At 44.7% G+C, this 15,811-nt stretch overlaps 2 pseudogenes; both read right to left on the reverse strand.

Moving 5' to 3' along the window:
- Nucleotides 1-9,652: 9,652 nt before the first annotated feature.
- On the reverse strand, nt 9,653-9,769 carry LOC136638330 (5S ribosomal RNA; annotated as a pseudogene).
- A 1,398-nt stretch (nt 9,770-11,167) lies between these two features.
- On the reverse strand, nt 11,168-11,285 carry LOC136638038 (5S ribosomal RNA; annotated as a pseudogene).
- Nucleotides 11,286-15,811: the final 4,526 nt, after the last annotated feature.

Genomic DNA, 15,811 nt, shown 5'->3' on the forward strand with positions numbered 1-15,811 from the left:
AAAATTATATATAAAGTTTATTATTTTAAATTACATTATGATATAATGCTGTGTTACATTATAACATTATTTAATTATTAAATTATAAATATAATTTAGGGAGCAATCCTAATCAAATTTCCAGCACCAAAGTAAGGTCAATGCAGCTCTGGGGTAAGGTAACAAACATTCCCTTACCTTGAGGAGGCCTCCCTGATTGCCCCCCAACAGCAGGATGCAGTCTGTGCCCCAGTGCAGTAGCTGGGAAAGCTGGTTAGGATTGGGGCCTTAATGTGTTAACATTATATCACATTTTGTATAACAAGAAATTATATGATGATAGAATGTTATAGCTATTTGTCCACCTTGCAAATGTCCTCATCCATTTCTTGTAAACAAATTCCATATTCTCTGTGTTTCCTTTTTGAAAGTAAGCAGCATGTCGTCCTTCCCATGTCTGCACTGTCTTGTCAATGACTGAATTCTATTAAACCATTTCTTTATTTATAAAGACTACACTGTTTGGCAATGACAATCTGTACTGATGTGATTTGGGCAGTGGCGTAGCTAGAGGGGGTGCAAAGGGTGCAAAGTTTTGCAAGGAGCCTCATTGCAGCATGCAAGTGGCCCCTCCCTGCCCCTTCCGAGCCATTCCAGACAGAGGGGGCAAAATGGAGGTGCATGTCATAGAAAACCCAGAGAAAATCAAATGCCTCTGTTTTGCTTCGCCACCCTGAATGACTCCAAAGGGGAGGAAGAGGGGCCGCTTGCACACTGCGGTGAGGCTCCCTACAAAACTTAGTGCTTTGCACCCCCTCTAACTATGCCACTTGATTTAGGAATAACTACATTGAACTCAACACTGGATACTGATCTCAACATATTTCACCTCCTAGTCCATATTCAAATATGAAGTGACTTCCCCCCTTAGGAGGGTTGCTGTTTTTGTTTCATGTGCCTCTGCAAATGGAAAGCAAGTCCTCTCATTTCATGAAGCTCCAGTAAGTACTGTAACTGAAACACTAGCTTGGCAACTTTTTACAATAATACTCCTTAGTGATTTGCAATAGATAGCCTGTAATGTACAGCAAAAAAGTCGAGAACAGAGATTGGTTTTCATGCTCCATGCCATTCCATTAGCCCCATTAAAGGCTATTTAATGTTTCTTTTCTTAATGTTGATAGCAACATATCCAGAGTGTAATGAGTTGCCTGTAGGCCTATTGGGAATATAGGAAGTGTGAGGCCGAACATTATCCCTTAAGGCTCCATTCATTAAACTTTTTTTTCATATGTGTAAACTATAGATACTGTAGTAGCAAAAAAAAAAAATCTTGATGAGAAAACTAATACAAAAAAGGAAAACGAAAGAATCTGGTTCAATGAGCTACACAAACACACAGATAAATTCCACTGACAGTTATGGAAGACAAGGATTCAGATATGTCCTCTTTGAAGTCCCAGTACTGGTCTTGCAAAATTCAGTTCCTGCTCCTGGGAGAGGCAGCAAGCTCTGATTGCAGCTTTGTCGAAGAACATTGTCAGAGAGGCTTCAGCTTCCATCTTCTGCAAAGGAATGATCAACACAATTATTGTTTAACCTTAACTGTTCTCGTAAGTGGAAAAGTTTGTTTTTTAATGATAAAATTGTATGCCGTCTTAAATGGTTTTCAAAACAATAGAGCTGATTTGGAAACAAGTTTGAGGGTCTTTCCAACTAAGGAATCTTTGATTAACCAACCAGGTTCTTAGGCTCTCTGTTCTGTTTTTGTAAAACATGGGATGGATGTAGTGACATAACTCTTATGCCACCAAGGGCCGCAACACTGAACGCCTGCCCTGTCTGATGTGCACTGGCGTAGCTAGAGGGGGGGCAGGGCACTAAGTTTTGCAGGGAGCCTCAGTGTGCAAGCAGAGCTGCAGTGTGCAAGCGGTCCCTCCCCTTGGGAGCTATTCGCCTCCGGTTTGTCCCCCCTGCCCAAATGGCTCCCAAGGGGAGGGGGAGGAGCTGCTTGCATGCTGCCAGGAGGCGCCCTGCAAAACTTAGTGCTCCAACCCCTCTAGCTACGCCAGTGCTGATGTGAAAGTAATTGTGGTGATGTGATGATGTCACCACCACTTACATCCAGGTTTATGGCTCACTTGGAGAGGCCAATGGTGAGGGGGAGTGGTTGCTGGAGAAGGTACTTGTCCCTCTCCTTGCAGGCACTTGGTTGAAGCTAGTTGCACAGAGCAGCGAAGTGAGGGCAGGAGATGGTGGAACCAACCCTCCCAAGCCTGCCACCCTGGGGTACAGGACCCCTTTGCCCCCCTCAGGTATGCTAATAGATGATGAAACAAAGTCAAACTCCTAAACTACACAAAGTCTATTGGGCCCTTTGTTCAGGCATATTCACGTGGCTTCCTAAGCCCTTAGCAGCCACAGATTTGTTCAAATCATTCTTTCACTCATATGGCTGTGACCAGCCATATTTACCAACCACTAGTGCTGAATTCAGTGCAGGTTTGCTTTTGCTTTTTCATCACAACTGCTCAAAACACTGGGATTCCCAAAAGTTGACCCATGCTGGGCCCACACCATATGGTTGGCAGTCACGTGACTTCCCAGCTGCAGTAGTATGGCTGAAGGACAATAAGGACAGAGCAAAAACCACAGCTGCCACTGGCTCAGAAGGCAATGTAAACAGACCTTATGGATCCCTTCAGTCTTCCTATGCTCTTCTCAGGTACTTCTTATGGCTCAGTCTTATCTGGGCTGGGTGGGAGCGGAATGCAAGTTCTGCTGGTCAGCTCTGGCCATAAAAGGTGCTCTGGCAACTTGTTGAGCAGTTTCTTGCTGGGGTGCTGGCAGAAAGGCCGAAAGGTGAATTCCCATGCTGGCTGAAAAGGTGGATTCCCAGTCACCCGCCAATCAAAGTAAGGTATTGGGTTAGGTAGGAAAGGAAGATGGAACAGGGCAGGGTGGGGCAAAACTGGGAAGGAAGGGGGTGTAGCGGGGTGGGGAGGCTGTGGAAGGGGGTGGATCCAAGGCAGTGGTGCACACTGGATCCTGTCCCTCTTATCTTTAACCGCCCCTTCCCCTTTCTCCCTAGTGAAATTACTAGTGCAGGTCCAAGGAGACCCACTGCAGAGCAGGAGGTTTATGAAGATGTTGGAGAATTAAAGTGACCTTTTGCCGCTGCCCCCCCTTCCACTGGATACAACACACCTGTTTTTAGCGCAACTGCACCACACTTATGTAGGCCTCTGGGTGTAGGTCCGATTAAACTTGGTGAAGCTTACTTCGTTGTAAATGTGCACAGGATTGGGCTGTAAATTGCATAGTTTAAGTTAAGACTCACTGGATGACTCCTAGAACTTTGTACGTGGACGAGTTCAAATTCTGCAGATCCCTTTTAAACACGGTGAGTGTCACCTCCGCTCCTTCATTAAGATGACTGCATAACTGAAGGCTCATCCTCTTGCATTTAATAATGTTTCAGTAATGATCCAGCCCAGTCCGTCAGAGCCACTGGCACATTTGCTCTCAATCCTGTTCCTTTCCTAATTCATTACAGTCGGAAAGTTTGCCATTGATTCCAATTGATGAGGTGGCATAAAATAGAGACTGGCCAAGATAGTGCCAAGGTAAAACTGCTTAAAATCAAGTCATGTTAAATTACCCCTAAGAGTAATACTTAGTGCTTTGCATCCCCTCTGGCTATGCCACTGGTTACCTTAATTGTTCTGCAGCCCAAATGGAATGCATTACATGCAAATTAAGAAACAGCAAGCGTCTGCACTTAAAAGAAATGCTTGTTTGGCTTCCATAGAGTTTTTCCTCCTTTTGTTTTGGAAGACCTTATTTTTGGTCTTCCTTAAGAACATAAATACATAAGAAGAGCCCCTCTGAATCAGGCCACAGGCCCATCTAGCCCAACTTCCTGTATCTCATAGTGGCCCACCAAATGCCCCAGGGAGCACACCAGATAACAAGAGACCTGCAAGGCCTCCTGGGAATTGTAGTTAAGAACATAAGAACAGCCCCTCTGAATCAGGCCAAAGGCCCATCTAGTCCAGCTTCCTGTATCTCACAGCGGCCCAGCAAATGCCCCAGGGAGCACACCAGATAACAAGAGACCTGCAAGGCTTCCTGGGAATTGTAGTTAAGAACATAAGAACAGCCCCTCTGAATCAGGCCAAAGGCCCATCTAGCCCAACTTCCTGTATCTCACAGTGCCCCACCAAATGCCCCAGGGAGCACACAAGACAGCAAGAGACCTGCATCCTGGTGCCTTCACAGTGCAAGGTTGTTGGGAGACAGATACACACACACCCTCTCCTCCCATCCTTGCTGCCACCACTAGAATAGCTGTCAGAAAACCAACAATACATAGTGGTAAAATATTTATATTATACTTTACTGGGAAACTGAATTGGGCTTTCTGCTTTGTGGCCATTTGAAACCCGGTCGCACACAGTGCCATACTTGTGTTGGAAAAACCGAGTGAATAGAGTTCTAAAAGCTCCTGGAACTTATCTCCCAACTATCAACGGCTGAGAAAGAATTAATAAAAATAGAGAGCCTTTTACTGGTTCCAGTGAAAGAAATTTTAACTGAGGGTACACAGTGCAGTAATTAGTAGCATCTCACATTCAATGTCATTGGACACTCGTCTGGTAGATCAAACACTTGTGTATGTGGCCTACTTATTTGGTAGCTGGCTCATAATTTTCAATAACAGTGCTGTTCTTGCTCAGGGAGGAGGGGGTGGTCTGAAGCCACCAGAGTACTCTGAAGTATGGTGATGTTCAAGTACAACCCTGTGTTTATGTAGTCCCCAAAGTGTATCAAAGCTCAGATCCACAGAAATAAAAGAAAAGTCAAACAAAACAAGCATTAGACTGCGTAAAATAAGGTATGGACAAGGCAAACAGGTGAGGCATTGTTTTGGTAGCTAAGGTAGATCAATATCTGTACTTGCAAGCCAGGAATTTTGCCCGCTTTCCTCTGGCACTATGGAGATCATCTTACGGCTTGCAGACAGACTGTCGCCTAAATCAAGCTGACAGGCAACCTATTTCACCCCTGCAAAAGGTAGGGGGGAAAAAAAGAAGAAAAAAGAAATCACACCCATCTTCTGTCTTGTGGTACACTGGAAAATAAAAGATATATGGCGATATGGAACGGCAGCAAGTCACATACGTAAAACCGGGTTCTTGGAGGACCACTTTGGTTTCATAAAGAGGAATACATGTCCAGATTAATAAGCTGAGCTTTCTTTCCTCATTACTGCCCTGATGTGCCTGTTTTTGGAACAGATGCTTCAGTGAAAGACACACACCGTCAGGTATGGAAATTATTTGTGATGCCACGTGCTCTTTCGCTCATCAGTGTTGATGAATAAAGTTGTTGTGATAAGGTAACAACAAGGTAGTAGGACCTTACTCCTTGGACAGTTTCATCTGCAACATTGATACACACACACGCAAGATAAACAAACTCACTTTTCAAGACTAGCCATTTTCTTTGGCAAATACAAACTGCCAAACAGTGGCATAGCTAGAGGGGGTGCAGAGCATCAAGTTTTGCAGGGACCCTCAGCTCGGTGTGTAAGTGGCCCCTCCCCCTCAGAGCCATTCCAGGTGGGGGGGTGCAAAACAGAGGCATTCGCCTTGACTGCCCATTACCTCTATCTTTCATTTGCCTCTCTCCCCACTCTGAATGGCTCTGACGGGGATGGGGATGAGCCGCTTGCATGCTACAGTGAGGCTCCCTGCTTACTTGATGCTTTGCACCCCCTCTGGCTACACCACTGCAGCCAAATACCTATGTGGAGGAACCCTGATACATCCTTAGTGGTGGTATCGAGGCATCTCAGATATAATGATTTACTGTGTCATTATAGTTCTTGTTGGCAACCTTCAGTCTCGGAAGACTATGGTATCGCGCTCTGGATGGTGGTTCTGGCACAGCGTCTAGTGTGGCTGAAAAGGCCAATTCGGGAGTGACAATCCCTTCCACACTGGGAGCAAGTGTAGTGTGCCCCTGGTCTGTCTCCCTGGCTATGGGCCTTCCTTCTTTGCCTCTTTGCCTCAGACTGTTGGCCAAGTGTCTCTTCAAACTGGGAAAGGCCATGCTGCACAGTCTGCCTCCAAGCAGGCCACTCAGAGGCCAGGGTTTCCCACCTGTTGAGGTCCACTCCTAAGGCCTTCAGATCCCTCTTGCTGATGTCCTTGTATCGCAGCTGTGGTCTACCTGTAGGGCGCTTTCCTTGCACGAGTTCTCCATAGAGGAGATCCTTTGGGATCTGGCCATCAACCATTCTCACAACATGACCGAGCCAACGCAGGCGTCTCTGTTTCAGCAGTGCATACATGCTAGGGATTCCAGCTCGTTCCAGGACTGTGTTGTTTGGAACTTTGTCCTGCCAGGTGATGCCGAGGATGCGTCGGAGGCAGCGCATGTGCAATGCATTCAGTTTCCTCTCCTGTTGTGAGCGAAGAGTCCATGACTCGCTGCAGTACAGAAGTGTACTCAGGACGCAAGCTCTGTAGACCTGGATCTTGGTATGTTCTGTCAGCTTCTTGTTGGACCAGACACAGTAAATGACACAAAGGTCCTGCAAGCCATGTGCCAAAGATCCTATGCATCATTTACTGATCTCCTGAAAGTTCACACAGTAGTCACAGAATCTTAGGGCCAATATGTGCAGCAGAGTCACCACAGTGCAAATCTGCATAGAATTCTACCAAATGTATGATCTGCTTCCCAATGGTGTAGCTGATGATTGTGTAGCCCAGTGCCAAGCTCAAAATGATGCCATCCTTCCTCCAAGGAGCCTATAGTGGCAAAATATGGAGCTTCCAACCTATATATACGAGGCACTTAAGCTTGCCATGTAATAAATTGTCTTCTGTTGAATCCCAGTTGTTGTCCAATCTATATACGGTCGGGCCAGGGCATTTTAAGATCAATCACATAGTTGCATCATGTGCTTTCGGACTAGAACAGAGCAGAAGATAGAACATTTTCGAAGTAAAGTCAAATCCATTTTCCAAACTATTTGTTTCTTAGTTCCCAAACCTATTCCCCACTGCTAGCACCAATGCATCTGTGCCAACCAGGTACATACCACATCCTAATGTGGGCTGAAGACAAACAGGAGATAAGTAAGAATAATTTTACTTACAGGGTGACCCCCCCAAAACAGAACCCATACAAATTTTATTAAATCCTACAAAGGTTCAGTAAATATTTCAAGAAACGTTTCCTTGGTTGACCAAGACATATTGGGGAAGATGATTGTTCCAATATTTCATGCACAAAGTCGACTTGTATACCCTGAAAGAAAAAAGAAGAAAAATTAAAATTAACAGTTTTATTCAAAGATTTGTAGGTTCTGTTTTTGGGGGGGTCATCCTGTACTTCTATGTATGTTCTGGGGCCACCTCTAGATCTCCTCAGATGTTGTTGGCAACCTTCAGTCTCGAGAGACTCTGGTATCGCGCTCTGAAAGGTGGTTTTGGAACATTGTCTAGTGTGGCTGAAAAGGCCAATTTGGGAGTGACAATCCCTTCCACAACGGGAGCAAATGCAGTCTGGCATATGTCCAAGGAGGGAAAAGGGGTGGCAAGGTTTTAAAAAGAGGGGATAAGATTCGGCATGTGACTTTGCCACCAAATCCACCCTCCCTTTCCCCTTCCTTGCCCCTGGTTCCTCCCATGAAATGCTTCAATCCTCCCCCTCCCTGCCCCTGGCCTTCCCCCAGCCCTGACTTACTGGTGATGGGGAATTCCAAGGAAGTTGCTGCTGATTGATATTTTCAGACCAATAAATTGCTATAGAGTGTTGCAGTTTGCTAAGCCCATATGTTGAGCTGTGCTGCTGGTATTCAAGTTTTGGCAGAACAGCCTGATGATAGGATCGGACCGATATTCCATGCAGCTAAGGGTAGATTCAAGTGAACAGCTAAGATGCAGTAACGGACCTGCCCCTCGACTCGACCTAGGGCAAAGCTCCATGATGCCGCACCCCCCCCCCATACTTACACAGTGCAATGGAGCCTTGTGGAATGCTAGAAACAAATGGGTAAACCTTCAGAGGCTTCCCTGTATTCTTAAACAGTACTTCTGGGAAAGAAAGCTTCCCGTGCAATCTGGGGCACTGTGCAGGCACAGCTCTAAGGGCATTTTCCCCACTGCCACCCTCCAGGCTCACCACTGCTGAGATGGTAATTGCATGAGGCTTGAGGCATGATGTGCATGTATGTGAATGTTCTTGACCTGCCATGAGAACATAAGAACAGCCCCACTGGATCAGGCCACAGGCCCATCTAGTCCAGCTTCCTGTATCTCACAGCGGCCCACCAAATGCCCCAGGGAGCACACCAGATAACAAGAGACCTCATCCTGGTGCCCTCCCTTGCATTGGCATTCTGACATAGCCCATTTCTAAAATCAGGAGGTTGCACATACACATCATGGTTTGTAACCCGTAATGGATTTTTCCTCCAGAAACTTGTCCAATCCCCTTTTAAAGGCATCCAGGCCAGATGCCGTCACCACATCCTATGGCAAGGAGTTCCACAGACCAACCACACGCTGAGTAAAGAAATATTTTATTTTGTCTGTCCTAACTGTCCCAACACTCAATTTTAGTTGATGTCCCCTGGTTCTGGTGTTATGTGAGAGTGTAAAGAGCATCTCTCTATCCATTCTGTCCTAAATGGCAACATCACAGCTTGCCTGTTCTGTCCTTGTTTGGTTCAGATACTGAACATTTCCAATACATGGTGAGCTATTATATTACCATTTGCCTCTGACAAATCAGAGCATTCAAACAAGCCCAAACTAAAATTATCCTGTGATAACTTCAGCCCCTAAGCTGTGCATCTGAATCCAACCAAGCAAGTAAACATGTTTAGGTTTAGAGACCCAAGCTGAAATCCACCAGGAAGAGTTCTGACACTGGCATAACTTGAAGATGGCCTAATCCTGTAACTGTAGCCTGATTCAGTTGTTACTTTGCAGTTCTTTAGTTACACATTCATACCCCACTCTTTGAGACACGTACCAGAATTTCCAGGGCAGTGTAAAAAAAAATTATAATGAAACAATACCAGCAAAATTAAAACCACTGTCTTAAAGACAACAAAATTACAGCATTTATTGTCGAGGCAAACCACATGGTTGCTTTTTTCTGTGTGGGAAGCCGTTTGAATTTGGTTTCGAGACATGTTTACTATGCCAGCACAGACCCTTTCAGGGGCACGGGGGAGGGAGGTGTTTGGGTTGCTGTCTTGTTGAAAACCATCCTGACCGTAACCATGGGGGCATCGCACTTTGTACAAACGGCTTCCCACATAGAGAGGCATGCACACAGTTTGTCATCTCAGTGGTAAATATCCCACCAGTGGAACATTTGATTTGGGCCTTAGTGTGCCAACCAATGAGCGTTGAGCATCAGATATACACCTCATGTGCCAACACATCACAAAACATAATATTATGAAGCTGTTGCAAACAGATGGGCTAGTTCAAAAGCTGAAGACGAGGGTCTTGGGCAGTTTAAAGCCAAGTATTCTTTGTTCCAACTAGGGAATAAGGAGAAAAGACACAAAACTGGGATGAACAAGGGCTATAGATTTACTAATTATGGTTGGCAACCTTCAGTCTGGAAAGACTACAGTATAAGCCTACAGCACCCGGTATTCCCAGGCGGTCTCCCATCCAAGTACTAACCAGGCCTGACCCTGCTTAGCTTCCGAGATCAGACAAGATCGGGCATGTGCAGGGTTATGGGCAAAAGGATTTGCCCCGGGCTAGTCCAACTCTGGTGCAACTGAGACACACGGAAGCTAATATTCCAGGGCCACATAAGCACCACTCTGAGCCTAGGAGCAATTATCATCACTTCTTCCAGCTTCTCATTGCCACACATCCACAGACATGTGATAGGAACTCTTCCTGAATCACCATGTGTCTTCCTGTGTCTAATCTCAGGGGGGTTTCCATTTCCCATTGTGAGCCCAGTTGCCCTGAAAAGCTAGCTCCTCTTCAACCTCCAAATAATGCCACAGTGAATTCGTACATGTCTTTTTCACCCTATTCCAGTGGTTCCCAAAAGTGTTTCCCACAGTGCCTTAGGGCTCTGTGACACACTCAGGGCACCTAAGTGTGAAACACTTAGGGCATCGTGACTCTACTAAGTTTGGGAACCACTGCTTTATTCTGACCTTTTATTAGCTTTATTAATGATTGTGAGTAACTGCATTTCTACTTTCTTTGGGTTTGAGGGAAGTCCTACTTACAACTACTAAGTAATACTATTAGTATTAGTAATTATTATTACTATTGCTTGTGCTGCTGCTGCTGTTACTACTACTACTACTACTACTACTACTACTACTACTACTACTACTATGACACCATCACATTTTCCCAAAGATAGTCAAAGTTACTGCCTGATCCTGTGTGTGCTTTCTTAGAAGTAAGTCCCATTTCGTTCAGTATAAATCTCAAGGAAGTGAGCATAAAATTGCCACTGAGAAGAGGCAGGCAGGAAGTGTAGTCCAGGGCAGGAGGTGTGATCTACTGGTTGAACTGCTGTACTCCTGATAAGCTTAGTAGGAGCAATCAGGGTCTTGCTCTGGATGGGCAATGTAATGCGAGACTAACAAGCCACTGTTACCTGATCTGGCAGAATGGAGTCGCTGCGGAGTTGATAAGGCATCGCAGTGAGAGAGCAGGGGAGTGTGTGAGAAGGTCCGGTGGCATAACTGGAGGGGGGCGGAGCGCTCAGCCTTGCAGGATTGGGCAAGCGGCCCCTCCCCTCGCAGCCATTCCTGGCGGGGGAAAAACGGAGCCGTACGGCCTTCTCCCCCCCCCAGGAATGGCTCCGAGGGGAAGGGCCACTCACCCACCCCCCTGCCAGGCTGAGTGCTCCGTCCCCTCCAGCTACGCCACCGAGAAGGTCATCTGGCCTGCAGAAGCTTGATGGCCTGCAGCCAGAAGAGAGAACCACACTGTGAAGGGAACATCTGGTGAACTGAGGGTTCTGTGATTCTTTGCCACAGAACGTATTGTTAAAACCTCATTGAAAAATAGTGGTTGATATTAAATAAACATCCTTAAATGCTGTGTAAAGACAGAGGAAGATGGTATATACAGGTGGTTGGCAACCTTCCGTCTCGAAAGACTATGGTATAAGACTACAGCACCCGGTATTCCCAGGCGGTCTCCCATCCAAGTACTAACCAGGCCTGACCCTGCTTAGCTTCCAAGATCAGATGAGATCGGGCATGTGCAGGGTAACCAGCTGCTGTGTTGGGTCTTGTTATTTGAGAGGGTTCCGTTCCCAGAACTCATGAGGATGGCAAAAATTGCATTAAAGCAAATCCATTAAAAAAACAATGTCCCTTTGCTAGGAGATTTAAAAATAGCCTTGCTAACCTTTGTGATGTAAGAGAGTATTAGGCAGAAAATCCATCAGTCTCCTTCCAGGCACTTAGAAAGTCTTCACATGAGCCAGCGACCCCTCCCTTCACCCAGAATGCAGAGCTGGGAAAGAATGCAAGGTGATTATCTTTCTTTCATATGCTCAGGGGGAAGGGAGGGGTCGCTTACCTTGGTGTGAGGCTGTTCTAAGTGCCTGGAGAGAGAATGATTGATGGATTGTCAGTTGGCTGCCCTCTCTTGCAGTACCTAGGCTATTGTTAAATGACTTTTTCCCTTTAATTTAAAGGGCCCTTCTCATCCTGTTAAGATAAAACTGAAAAGATCCATGGATAATTAGTTTATCTCTGTAAATACCCCCTCTCTCGCGCTCTGTGTGTGTATGTGTGTGTGTGTGGTGTGTGGTGTGTGTGTGTGTGTGTGAAAGTACTTTTGTCGCACTGATTTCCGTGGGAGACAGGTAAGCACATTCTGAGCTCTCTCCTGCTGAAACCAAAGGAACTTCCACGCACTCTGGAGGTACCCTTCTTTCATATCTAAGATTGTACAGGACGTAGAAGCAATGCCCAAAATACTTCCAATTTATCAACAACAATGCCACTGGCTTTTCATGGCAGCTTTTTTTAAAACGAAAATCAATAGACCAGTGGTTCTCACACATTTAGCACCGGGACCCACTTTTTAGAATAAGAATCTGTCAGGACCCACCGGAAGTGATGTCATGACTGGCAGTGACATCATCAAGCAGGAAATTTTTTAACAATCCTAGGCTGCAATCCTACTGACATTTACTCGGGAGAGTCCCATTTACTAACATTGTTAAAAGCATGTACAGAGTAACCTGTTAAAAGGACAGATCTGTAACATTTCTCCAAATGCAGTCACATACCATGGTAGCATCAAGTGGAATATATTATAAATAAAATAGTGAAATGAATGGGGACCCACCTGAAATTGGCTCGGGACCCACCTGGTGGGTCCTGCCTCACAGTTTGAGAAACACTGCAATAGACCCATCAACAGTTTCAATGCAGGCTGTTAGGCATCTCCTTACCCCCCCACCAAAGGTTTCAGCAGATATATGATGGCTATAAATTGAAGTTTAGATGAAGAATTTCGAGATCAACCACAGAGCTCTATTTTAAAGGTGGAAAAACATGCTGCTTTAATCTCCAGAGTGTAAAGGTCACCTTTGTAGGCTAATGCAGATCACATCTCTGAATAATGAGAGAAGGAGTGTATGGCGTTCCTCCGAGGATGTTACAGATGTTGTAATCATTATTTTCTGCTCTACCTCTCTTTATGGCAGAGGAAATGTAATTTACTTGTCAGATTGAAATGTTTGATATAAATCTTTATCCTTCCTTTCAAACAAGTTTTTCCGAAACATTATATTATAAACAACTGGCATGTTTAATTAAACAACTATTTTATTCCCAGCAGAACAAAAGGGTATGATTATATTAATTTAGTACCAGGACCTGTGACCAAATCGGAAAGAAAACATGTTCAGCTCCACAAGGTATGATTAGCTTAATTCTGAAACAAGACATGTGACCAGAATGTAGACAGAATATTGCAAATCTATTCCTTATGATGATTAGGATGAAGCGTTTCTGGATGAGTCAAGGCGCAGGGCAGTATGAAAATTTATAAAGTATAACTTTCTCTTTTAATTATCATTTTCAAGGTTTAATTGGCCACTAATTAATAAAAAGTGCTTATTGTTGCAGAGTTTTGTTTGAAAATTATTCCATTAACCAGCACAGTCCAATCCCTTTGTTTTCGAAGGGAAACTTATGCATGTTCTTATTTTCATTCAAAGTTTTTGCCTGCTGCCTTTTTGCCTGGTGAGAGGGGCTCAAGGCAGCTCACAAAATCAGATAAAACAAACAATAAAACGCAAAGAGAATAAAAAAAAATAGACAACAGAACTGCAGCAGCAACAAAAAGCAATAGAAACAGTTCAGCTGTTCAGTCCAAATGCAAAACTGTTCTCACATAGCTACAAAAAAGTAAACTGGGCGGGTGCAGTGGCATAGCTAGAGGGGGTGTAAAGCACAAAGTTTTACAGGGAGCCTCCGTTTTGCTCCTTCGCCTTCAATGGCTCCAAAGGGGAGGGGCCTCATGCATGATGCAGTAAGGCTCCCTGAAAAACTTAGGCTGAAATCCTAACCACACTTTCCTGAGAGTAAGCCCTATTGAACAAAATAGGATTTAGTTCTGAGTAGACCTGGTTAGGAATCTGCCCTTTGTGTTTTGCACCCCCTCTAGCTATGCCACTGGGTGCGTGACATACAGATGTCTTCTGATGGGGGAAATTGAGAGGACAAATGTCCTCTGATGAGGATTCTTAAATCTTTCCCTCTGGAATTAATCTGATGAGTGCCAATGAGATGTTATTATGATACAGCATGGAACCAATTACTTTTTATTTATTTGATTAAATTTGATTTTGTCATGCAGGGGGCTACAAAATGTTCTTTGACCCCAGGTTGTAGATAGATGCCTTAGCTATGCCACTGACTGGGGGGGACGACAGCAGAGCAAGTGGGTGGTGAGCTACTGGGGGGAGGACATGGGTTCCTCCCAATTTTCACTTTTTAAAAAGCCTGGGTGGACATCACTTCCGGTTGTGACATCACTTCCGGGGCAACATTTTGAACTTGGCACCGGGCTACATGATCATTATTTATGCCACTGGTCCAGTCCATGCAAAAGGACTGTCCAGGATGGGCTATTTGGCTGCCTTGACCTCCCCATTCCAGGGGTCCTTTGGGATCACCAGAGTTGGAGAGAGCCCATCTCTGACTGGATCCAGGGTGCTAGCATTCGAAGGGGAGTTGTAGCAGTTGGGTCTGTCATTCTCAGGGTCAGTGCCCACCCTAAAAGTTTTATAGTTTAGGTTGACTGCAAGATTTTCTTTGAATTGATTTCTATAGTCAATTGGGTGTCTCATTTCATACCAATGAACTGTACTTGTCTTGTGCCATTTGTAGGGGAGGGGACGGTTCTAGAGCAGGGGTGGGCAAACATCTTGGCAGGAGGGCCACATCATCTCTCTGACACTGTGTCGGGGACCAAGAAAAAAAGAATTACTTTACATTTCAAATTTGAATACATGTACATAAATTTACATAAATGAATACCTTAGAGACAGAACTTATATGAATGAATGAATTTTACTGAGCTTATTTATCCTACACGTGAGAACTATAATACAGGCATGTAGAACCACACGAGAATTATAAACTGTTTGCCACACACACCTCTTGCACAGTGAAAACACACAGACCAAGCCAGAGATACATGGACAATTAAGTTGTTCAGAGGAATTGGGGGGGGGGGGGTGTGAGAGGTTAAAATAATGCCCAGGGAAAAGCAGAAAACACATTGGAGACTATAAAAAGGCCTTGTTCTAACTCAGCCCACAGCTCGTGCCTGGCAGTAGAGACCAGCAGTCGTGGACCAGCATGGGTTCCAACAGTCTCCAATGGGCCAGAGGCTCATCGGAGACTGGGGGCTCCCTGCAGTCTGGACTGGGGGTCCCCAAGGGCTGCAAATGGCCTCTGGGCTGGGGTTTGCCTACTCCAGTTCTAGAGCAATGAGAGTTTACCCAGATCTGTATCCATCAAAAAAAGAATGTGCGCTGAGATAGCATACACCATTCCCTTTTCACTCTTACACAAGCAAACACAAATATTGAGGTGCATCTGTCCCAGTCCAATAAGTAATGAGAAGCAAGAAGCTGTTCTTTTTTTAAAAAAAAATGCATTGAATTTTGATCATAATTATCTTTGTTTGCTTTTGTTTATTTAGGGAAGCAGATGAAGTAGCTTTTTTTAAAACCAGATGTGACAATTGTACAACTGTCACTTTGCAGAGATCATGGGATTTTGTTATTGTTGTTGCTTTTACCAGGTTCCCCTGAGTGCCTTCATGTTTTCCTTATAAACCAGCCGTTGAGAAAACATGTCAGATGTTAAGCACTAAATCCACCAGGCAGCAACACAGGGGAACATCATAACAAGGATTTTAGATGGAAAAGGACTTGAACTCGACTTTCGGGTAATCTTCAATGATTTGCGAGTGAAAGATATTTAACTTTGAATTGGCATTGTGACAAATTCAGTCGGAAAAAAACTACCATGCTTTAAAAACAGAATGAATTGCAGAAACAACACAATTTTGCAAAACAAAACAAGGGAAACATGTTATACACATTGTACCCACTCAGTTTACTTACTTGGAAATAAGATCCACCAATCTGTGCGAGCCACAGATTGCATAGTGGCAGAACGACATGTTACAAAGCAAATATGGGCTCTCCCAACACTGAATGTGCTAAAAATTCTTGCATGAATGACATCCAAACCCCAGGATTTATTAACCTTTAT

The sequence above is a fragment of the Tiliqua scincoides genome, chromosome 1 (assembly GCF_035046505.1).
Source record: "Tiliqua scincoides isolate rTilSci1 chromosome 1, rTilSci1.hap2, whole genome shotgun sequence".
Lineage (NCBI taxonomy): Eukaryota > Metazoa > Chordata > Lepidosauria > Squamata > Scincidae > Tiliqua > Tiliqua scincoides.